The following is a 9,011-nucleotide window of genomic DNA, read 5'->3' as shown; positions in this document are numbered from 1 at the left end:
AGTTGGAAGAGAAGAAAAGAGCCCCACTGTCAGGGAGTTCATTCCCAGCCGTGAAGCATCCTCCATAGATGACTAAATTAAACACTGATCTGTTTTAATTAGGCAATTCAGTGACATCCTTCTGAAATATCAGCTTAAGAAAAGGGGTAAGAGAAAGGTTACCAACCAACTAAAAATAGACAGAGCCTTCTGCAGCTCACCCAGAAAATGGGATGCAAAGTCAGAGGTTTTATCCCTTCTTATCAAAAACTACATTGATTTCAGCTGCCCAATAGCTGCCTGGTTTTCTGCCCATATTCTCTGGAGAATTCTTTGTTGCTGAGTTTCATTTTTTTAACATCAGAGCATATTCACTTGTTCTAATTCTTTACTTCTGTGTATCATGTCAGAAGGGAAAAAAATCAATTCTCTATCTTACCCAGCTGTGAATTTTGCAAGCTACAGCAGTGACTGGTCTGACAACACATGCCTATTGGTGCAATCGTGGTAATAGTGACACAAATGTTATGAGAGTAACCAACCACTTTCTGGTTGGGGCCATGGCCCACTCAGTGAAATAGAACTCATCTAGCATTGTTAAAATAGCCAAGAATCTGTGAGTTAGATGGGTCATTGACCCCCCCTAGAGCAAAACTCAAAACTCAATACTATTATTCTGATAAATGGATATAGTATTGAAATGCCCCCTAATGATATTTATTGCTGTATCTGATGTTGAAAGTCACAAAATAACCCCATACTAGTTCATAATTATGAATAATAGTTGTTTGTTTAGGGGAGACTTATAGATCACTGTCCTAGAATACAGTCCTCTGCATGAATGGGGAACAGGAACAGAGTCTAACAGCAGGAAGTGAGAGTGGGAAGCAAGAGAGTGAGCACATACTTTACAGTTGCATTTATAGTATATGAGACCACACTCAAGGGGACTGGTATCTTAAAGGCTATTGGCTGAAGGAGCTGAAAGAGCTCCCACAAGTGGCTGGGAAGAAACAAGTGGCTTTCCCCCAACAGATTGGTGCACCAATGTGGTGGACTAAATCCATGTAAAACCTGAGAGGGCTTGAAAAAAATTCAAACACAAAAATACAAAGTTTAACACAACTTCTTGCTGTTTGCTGACCACATGCTGCAGCTCCTTTAAAAGAGGTTTTTCTCATTCAGTCATGACCATTTTCAAATGCTGGTTTTCTGGGCCTTGCTGCCAGCACGACTTCTGGCTCTTTCAGGAGACGGAACATTTGGATGGGGTTTGTGAGTAGACTCTTGCAGCTTGCTTAATGGTGACATGAAGTGGCTGTATGCTGAGAATAGGGCTGTGTGCATGGCTCTCAGAGGTCTGAGCAGCTCCACCATGCTGGACTGGATGGGCAAGCAGGTAGTACTGCATATATCATAGTAATGGAGCAGCTTAAGTTGCAGACTGGGTGGGGAAGCAGGAAGTACCATATATACCATAGTAATGGCACAGCTTAAGTTTTAAGAAGTGCTTAGGATTTTAAAAAGCGCTCCTGGACAGTAAAGATTTACAGATATGCAATAAAGACAAATACAGATGAGTCATAGTGTTAGATAAATGTACGTAGGCTTGAAAGAGAGAAGAAAAAGAGTATAGAGAGTCATAAAATAAAGTTAATGCTTTTTTAAAAATGGTAAAGTCTTTTAAAGAGACAGAGTACACCCCCAGGCCAGCCTGGGAGGAACACCTTGCTGGTGCCCCAGGACCTGCAGCTGCCCCCAACCAAGAGAGAACAAAGAAAACAAAAACTCAAGGAAAGAAGCCTGAGCTAATGAGCTGATCAGTTTATCATTAATATAGACCCCTGTGTGAATTCTCTGGGGCTAAATGGCTGTGGGACCTGATGGGAGGACAGAAACCAGGCAGGACAGAAACCCAGAGAACAAAGGAATATCTTTTAATAGAAAAGAATGATGTTTCCATACAAACAAGAAAATCAGGTGTGTAGAGATCATCAAGTGATGACACCGGAAGATCCGGTCCAAGAAGGGAACAAAGTTCTGAAACTCAAAACCAAAATGGCCGATAAAGAAAATATTGACAACACAGTTGAAAAGAACTGCATTCCATTAAAAGCTGATGAAGTCACCAGTTCAGATATACACAACTTGAAGGATAATATTCAAGCCATCCAAGCTCAGACTATGACATCAGACCAGGTGTGTCACCTTAAAGACAATAAAAAGATGTGAGTGACTGCAGAGAAGCCAAACAGGATGCTAACATGCCTAAAAAACAAGTGCTTGGCTTCAATCACGGTCAGGTTGTGCAGTCTAAGATTAATTCATTTAGAAAGCTTGCGAATGTCAAAGGAGAGAGAGAGAGTCCTGCAACAACCAAAAAACTTCCCACGACTATGTCGAAAGCCTCAAAGGTTCAGTCTGCGCCTGGAAATGCTGTCAGTATGAGAGCCTCAGAAGTGACTGCTACCACCAAGTTTGTAAACACCCAATCTGTTAGCACTACATCAAAGAACACCCTTGTGCAACCACCTGTTAGAAGCCTCCACAGTAATACCCAGGGCACTGGGAAACAGGGCCCTGCCAGGACCCTGGCCAATGTTACAGTCAGAAAAAGAGGGGCTGGAGAGATGGCTCAGTGGTTGGGAGCATTGCCTGCTCTTCCAAGGGTCCTGAGTTCAGTTCCCAGCAACCATCTGTGGTGAGGTCTGGTGCCCTCTTCTGGCCTGCAGACATACACACAGACAGAATATTGTATACATATTAAATAAATAAATATTTTTTAAAAAAAAAAGAAAAAAAGAAAAAGAGCCTCTTGAAAAAGACTCACTGTGATCAGAACGGGTTCTCTCTGTCAGAACGGGTTCTCTCTGTTGCCCATACCCGTCCTCAGGGCACAAAAAGAGATAAGGCACTGTCAAGAAGCATAGCATCTGAAGGTGTAGCCAGGACTAATTTGTCTAATACCAGACTGATAGAAAAGTCGAAAGCTATTGACCAGCGCAGGGAGGTACTCAGTAGCAGAAGCAGCTGTCCATAGGTCAGTTCAACCCAGAGAAACCACAGGAGAGATAAAAACTCAGATGACTGAGTGAAGAACTGGCAAAGGGAATGGGCTAAAAAGGCCCCCTAATTCAATAGCTAATCCATCTGAGCCACAGGACAAAACAAAAACCCAGTCGGGTCCTTTTGGACTACCATGGCAGAAGAAGATGAACAGAGATTATTTACTGAAAAAGTAGACAAAACAATTTCTGAATGCCTGAACCTGATGAATAAGAAGGGATGCCCAAAAGAAGAAATTTTAGACACACTGAATGACTTGATTCATAGTATTCCAGATCCCAAAGAACTTGTTAAATCTTGTATATATCTTGTACGTATGGAGCCAATCACAAGTCCTATTGAAAATATTATCTCAGTCTATAAGAAGGCCATTCTGACAGGGGCTCAGCCTACTGAAGAGATGCGCCAAATAATCATAGATATTCTAACAATGAAGAGTCAAGAAAAAGTTAATTTGGGAGAAAATACTGAGGAGGCTCATGAAACCAAGGGACATAGCCAGGAAGTAAAAACTGAAGACACAAGTGTCACTCTAGAGCCAGGAGATCCAGGAGCGGAAAATGAGTGTCAGAGGAAGGTTCAAGTTTGTGAGAACAGCCAAGACCCAGAAGCAAAGGATCCAACCAACAATTCTATAATCCCTGATTCAAAAACTGAAGCAGGCTGCCTAATTAGATATAATGTATCTTCTACACAATGCTTGCAAAGTTTGAAGAACATGCAACATGGTAAAAAAAAAATCCACATTTAAAGAGCTACTAAAGTTTCTCACACTGGTGAGGCGTTCACGAGAAGACTTCTCAATTGCCGGACACGTTAAAAGACCCTGACCCTTCTGTGTCCTCACTGGGACAGCTCTCTGAGTTGGAGGAGGATGCTTTCATTTGCCACCCTAACGCAGCACTGTGCCCTCTGTTCTCTGAGACTGACCTAGCGGGACAGAAACAGTGCTCCTGAGCAAGGAGGGTTGTATGATTCCTATGGTGGTTTCTTGTATATATGTCTGAAGCTGTCCATATGCCTAAGTACAGCACAGTGACCTTCATTAGCTTGTTTATTGTTTTTAAAATGTTAGCTACTTCACTTTACTAATTACTTACAGTAATGAAGCGTAATCAGAAATTGCAGTTTATATAAATTTATATTTTACATTGACTTTTTATCTAATATGTTTATAACAAATATCTGTATAATGTTCAAGAGAGAGGGAGAGAGAGAGAGATACAGAGTACAGATAGTCATAGATTAAAAGGAGTAAAGAAAAATGAGCCATGGAATGCAGCACCCGGCTTTCGGCCATGTCCACAGACACCTCAGAGCCAGAGTCTGGGCCGGCACTGGGGCAGGAACCCTGACTGGAATCTGAGCCAGACCAGTTGTGCTCTGAGCACAGAGAACCTCTGAGCTGGTTCTGCCTCTTCGAGAGACAGCTGGTATGAGCTGCCTGCGCCAGGTTGGGCGGCTACTGACACGGGTACCGCATCTGTCGGAAGTAGGAGCACGCCAAGGAGCTGCGAAACAAGATTGTGGACCTATGTGAGAAGCTGCAGTAACAGAGCATGGGCATTACCAAGAATGTGGCGGAGGTCCTTCAAGGGAAGAACCAGAAAGCAGTGAGCATGGCTAGTGTAGTGAGGGAGCTGGTTATCCAGAGGTTGAGCCTGGTGAGGGACTTGTGTGAGAGTGAGGAACAGCGTTTGCTGGAGCAGGTGCTCGGAGAAGAGGAGCCGCCTCACCAGAGTATCCTGACTCAGCGAGCACATTGGACTGTGGCACTGAAAAAGTTGGACAACCTCCATACCAGCTTGGTGGGCATGCTTACCCATCTGGATGACCTCCAGCTTATTCAGAAGGGACACGAGATTGTTGAGAAGGCTGAGGAAGCAGAGCGCATTTTGGATCCCCAGGAGTCAGACAAATTAAGCTTTAATGAGAAGTGTGCTAGGAGCCCACTAATGACTCAACTCTGGGCAACTTCGGTTCTCGGGTCTCTCTCAGGCATGGAGGAGGTGCATATCAATGAAAGGACTGTCAGCCCCTTATTGCATTTATCTGAAGATCCAAGGACCCTGACCTTCAGTGCCAAGAAGTCCAAGGCCTGCTCAGATGACCCAGACTGCTTTGACCCCTGGCCTAATGCCTTGGCTGCCACCACCTTCCAGGCCGGACTCCATACCTGGATAGTGAATGTTCAGCACAGTTGTGCTTATAAAGTGGGTGTAGCCTCAGCCCACCTGACTCCAAAGGATTCTGGTAGTGATTGCCACCTGGGCCACAATGCCTTCTCCTAGGTTTCTCCTGCTATGAAGAGTTCCATTTCACACACAATGGTCAACATGAGCCTCTGGCATTGCTTCAGTGCCCAGCACAACTGAGCATGCTGCTGGACCTCCAAGCAGGAGAGCTGGTCTTCTGTGAACCTGTCTCAGGAATGGTGCTTCACATTCACCGCATGTCTTTCCCTCAACGGCTGTTCCCAGTCTTTGCCGTAGCTGACCAGGTCATCTCCATCGCTCACCAGTGGCCACAGTGAGGCCAGATTGACTCCCCCCATCACCCTTGCAGGCCAGGCCATGCTTCCAGCTAGTGTCCTATCCCCCAATGATGTGTGTGGTCTTCCCCGTGGACAATTTTTAAAGAGACAGGATCTGCTTCAAACTCAGATATAACCTTTCAATGTTGACCATCTGTAGGAAACCTATTTCTCTGTTGGCCTTAGTCTCCCAAACCCACCATTCCTTGTGTTCTTCTGAGGGTCTCATAAATCTGTGTTTCTGGCAAAAAAGAAAAAGAAACCCTGTAAAAATGAAAAATTCACAGTCTGAATTATGTATATTATTGTGTTATCTTTAAATTTTTTGACTGTAAATGAGCTAAGTAGAGAGAGAGACAGTTCATTGTATGGGCCGCTAAGCTAAACCAGCCTATATATTATAAAGGCATCATGACTTCCAAATTTGGGTTTAAAGATATGTTGCTTTGAAAAAGAGGTTCTTCTCTTATTTCCACAGAGGACGTGAACCTGTGGATTGTTTCCAGACTGATGCGGTTTGATGGGCCAAGACCCCCTAAAAGGTTGCCTTGAACACCCCTCAAAAAAATACTACACCCAACAAACAACAAGAAGCAGTTTGGAAAAACTATGTCCAAATTCCCAAATATTGTTTATAAATGTTTCTTTATATTTAAAGGGGAATATGCTATAAAGATTTGAATCGGTATAGATCTTGCTTTATTGACACAAATTTAAGGTCAATTCTGTTATATGTATATTTCTACTCTTGATTAAGGTATTGTGTGTGCATCTCATTTAAAAATGTAATGTGTAATTAAAAATATAGGCTGATAGATAATCATCTATAATAGTCAAGCTTGTAGTCATGTTAGTTAGATTTTCTAGATGTACAGAGATGTATTTCAAATAGATAGGTATTCTTCAAACCTTTTAAAGGCTGCAGAATATGGCATTTAAAATGTTTTAAGAATTTAGGACTTATCATGACAGTGAGTCACATCTGCTCCTGGCAGTACCAATCTACTTCAAGAGGATGATGGGCATCAAAGAGGCTCTCATGGTATTGGTTAGCCATTTGGGCAAGAAACTGCTCTTGCCTGAACTGCTTGATGAACTGGACATGCAGGACCCACAGAGAAATGACTGCTGAACCTGCCTAAAGGTGAGACAATCCTTTAGGGTTCCTGCTTCATGAAAGAAACAGGACATTATTAGCTAGACATTCTGCAGGATACAGAAAAACGTGACTGACAAACTGCCAATGTAGGTGGAATTGTCTTTAAAATTTCCTGCTTCATGGAAAAGTCTGTTGGATACTATGGGCCTGAAGGCTGAAGATGGGCACCCCAATGGTATGGAAGAAATTTGGGTGACTGTCCAGGCAACGAGATATTTCTGTCAATTCTAAAATTTTGGAAGTAGCTTACAATACACTTCCTGTTTACTTAGGTAATATTCTATCCTTCTGGACTTTGATGGAGTTGAAAAACTTATAGCTTTCCATAGTTATGATAAAAGGCAAAGTAGATATAATTATTATAACTGTAATTCTTGCTGGATAACTGTTTTGTTATATATAATTTTACTATGTTAAAGTTAAAACCTTTCTTTTTATTTAAACAGAAAGGGGGAGGTGATGTGGGAGTCCCCTCTATGTGTTTGGACCTATAGCAGGGTAGAACTTAGCTAGACAAGGAAAACTAAGTTGAATGCTGGGAGAAAAAAAGGTAGAGTCAGAGAGATGCCATGGAGCTGCTGCCAGAGTCACACATGCTAAAAATTTGCAGGTAAACCACTACCACGTGGTGATACACAAATTAATAAAAATGGGTTAAATTAATATGTAGGAGTTAGCCAATAAGAAGCTAGAGCTAATGAGCCAAGCAGTGTTTTAATGAATATAGTTTCTGTGTGATTATTTCAGGTCTAAGCTAGCCGGGTGGCAGGGAACCAACAAGTGGCTCTCCTCCAACATGTATCCATAGATCAGAGCATTTCTCAGTTCTCATCAGAGAAGTTTCTCCTTGCAGCAGATGGTGATTGGCACAGAACCCTTCAAATGGTCAAACTGTAGGAAATAAGAAACTGTGGAATGTGTAGCCCTAAATGGGATATGACTATCACACCCCTCCTAGAAAGGCTCAGGGATCTTCGAGGGACAAGGGACAGAAAGATTGTAGATGCCAGGAATGGCTAATTATATCAAGGAAACAGTCTTTTCCAGATACAACAGGAGAGTAGCGCATAGGAACGCACAGCAGTTGTGACTGCAAGCACACAAGCTCTAACAAGACAAAATCCTAGCATGGAGCAGAGAAGGTAGACAAGATAGCCCATCTCTAAGTGAGGAGATATTGATGTTTGATAGCTGCTGGGAGAGGGAGGGCTAGCTTTCTCTAATAATGTGAGCCCCAGTAGATGGACCACATGCCAGGGCAGGCCCCATTCCCCAGAATAGCTGGGTAATACACACTAAATTCAATGGGGAAAGAAACAAGAAGGAAAATTCTCAAAGTTGGATGAGAAAGAAGAGAGAATGATTACGCGAGGATTTGGAAATAAGGGAGTGAATAATGTGTTCAAAATATTTGAAGATTGTATGAAATTCTCAAAGAATTAATTAAAATGTTATTTAAAGTAAATAAATAGTTTTTAAAACCCAACAACTCTCCCACTCTCAGCTTATGCAGACTCAGGTTCTTAAATCCAGGGGTGTTTCCAACCATCCCATACCTTGCTGAAGAAGGTATTAGAATACCATCCACATGGAGGCTCCGCCCTCTAGAAAAGGAGCACCGGCTTTCCAAGCACCCCCCCCCCTTCTCTTCACCAGATAAGTACCCTGGAGCAGATCATCAGTTCTCTGGAACTCACATTCCTCACCTCCAAACAGTGAGGGAAGTAAACATGCCACACAGGACTGCGGCGAATGTCTTCTCAAAATGATAGTGTAAATAAGGATAGCAAGATGCAGGGCTCAGAGTTGGCTCTTCATCAACACCAGCTGCCTTCTCTGCAGATACAAAGCTATGGCCAGCTTAGCATGGACAGTAACTCAGCGTCCCAAATGCCGACCTCCATGCTCTAAGATGCCCAGAACTCATCTTACCAGTTAGTGGGTATGCCTTCCTTGAAGCCTCTCCCGCTTCAGAAGTTTGGGTTTTGTTTGTTTGTTTGCTTGCTTGTTTGTTTGTTTGTTTTGTTTTTCCTTAAAATATACATTTACCCTTTGTTTTGTTTTTCCTTAAAATATACATTTACCCTTTTAAAAAAAAGTACTGCTTGGCAAAAGAAAAGACCATAGCCTTTCTGCATTTTCTTGTACTTTTTTATCCATACACTGACCACTAAAGGAAAAAAACAAACTAAGGACAGTGGCCAGGAGCTTGGTGAAGAAGATGCTGTCCCCACAGGACTTGCTACTCCAACAGCACCTGCACCATTATAGTAT

At 42.6% G+C, this 9,011-nt stretch overlaps 2 pseudogenes; both read left to right on the top strand.

Moving 5' to 3' along the window:
* The first annotated feature begins 1,354 nt into the window (after positions 1 to 1,354).
* Positions 1,355 to 4,002, top strand: LOC125387903 (cytoskeleton-associated protein 2-like; annotated as a pseudogene).
* A 341-nt stretch (positions 4,003 to 4,343) lies between these two features.
* Positions 4,344 to 5,578, top strand: LOC125387902 (B box and SPRY domain-containing protein pseudogene; annotated as a pseudogene).
* Positions 5,579 to 9,011: the final 3,433 nt, after the last annotated feature.

This window comes from Myodes glareolus, chromosome 11, assembly GCF_982192425.1.
Source record: "Myodes glareolus chromosome 11, mMyoGla1.1, whole genome shotgun sequence".
NCBI classification, from domain to species: Eukaryota; Metazoa; Chordata; class Mammalia; order Rodentia; family Cricetidae; genus Myodes; species Myodes glareolus.
Note: the sequence above shows the minus strand (reverse complement) of the source record. Positions and strands in the feature narration are given on the sequence as shown.